Raw genomic sequence first — 1,182 nt, forward strand, 5'->3', positions numbered from 1 at the left:
TTGCTTTGTTCCCTATCATGTGGTCAATCTTTTAAAAGGTCCCATGTGGGCATGAGGAAAATAGTATCTCATGGTTTTTGGGTGGAAAGTTCTATAGATGTCTGTTAAGTCCATTTGATTTATGGTATCATTTAGATCCTTTATCTCTTTACTTATTTGTTTATCTAGATGATCTGTCCACAGGAGATAATGAGGTGTTGAGGTCTCCAACAATTAGTATGTTGCAGTCTAACTCTCCTTTTAGATCTAATAGTCTTTCCTTCATGTATTTGAGTGCTCCTGTGTTAGGTGCTTAGATATTTATAAGCATTATATCTTCTTAATGGATTAACCCTTTTACTACAACATAGTGCCCTTCTTTGTCTCTTTGAACAGTATTTTTTAAAGCCTATTTTTTCAGAAATTAATATTGTGACTCCAACTCTTTTTTTGTTCCCATCTGCATGGAATACCTTTTTCCAGCCCTTCATGTTTAGTCTGTGTATGAGATGCGTTTCTTGTAGACAACAGATAGAGGGTTTCTGTTTTTCTTTATCCATTCAGTCAGTCTGTGTCTCTTTTTTTTTTTTTGGAGAGGGGAGAGGTTTTTGCTACAGGGCACGTGCGCTCACCAGAAAGACAGAGACAGAGAGATAGAAAGTGAGAAATCACCCCCCCAGGGGGGATGGCCATGCCACAATCCCTTCTCCTCCATTCTCCTCCTGGGATCTTGGGCACGCATGCACATGTGCTCAGCGTGAGTTTAAGCCACCGGTTCAGGGACTTGAACTGCGATCGACTACATGGGAGTTCAGAGACATAGCCATTACTCTAACTGCTCATCCCCAGTCTGTGTCTCTTGATTGAAGAATTTAATCTGTTAACGTTCAATGTTATTACCAATGTTTTCAGACTTGTCCCTACCTTTAAATTGGCCATTGTCTTCACTGTCTTTCATTCCCTTATTTCTAGCTGTTTGTTCCTTAGTTTTCCTGGAACAGGACTCTTTTCAGAGTTTTCTTTTTTTTTTGAAAGGTTTTTGCTATAGGGCACGTGCACTCGCCAGACTGACAGAGACAAACAGAGAGACAGAAAGCGAGAAATCACCCCCCACCCGGGGGGATGGCCATGCCACAATCCCTTCTCCTCCGTTCTCCTCTCGGGATCTTGGGCATGCACACACACGTGCCCGGTGTGAGTTTT

This window comes from Tupaia chinensis, unplaced genomic scaffold (genome assembly GCF_000334495.1).
Source record: "Tupaia chinensis unplaced genomic scaffold, TupChi_1.0 Scaffold143976_1, whole genome shotgun sequence".
NCBI lineage: Eukaryota > Metazoa > Chordata > Mammalia > Scandentia > Tupaiidae > Tupaia > Tupaia belangeri.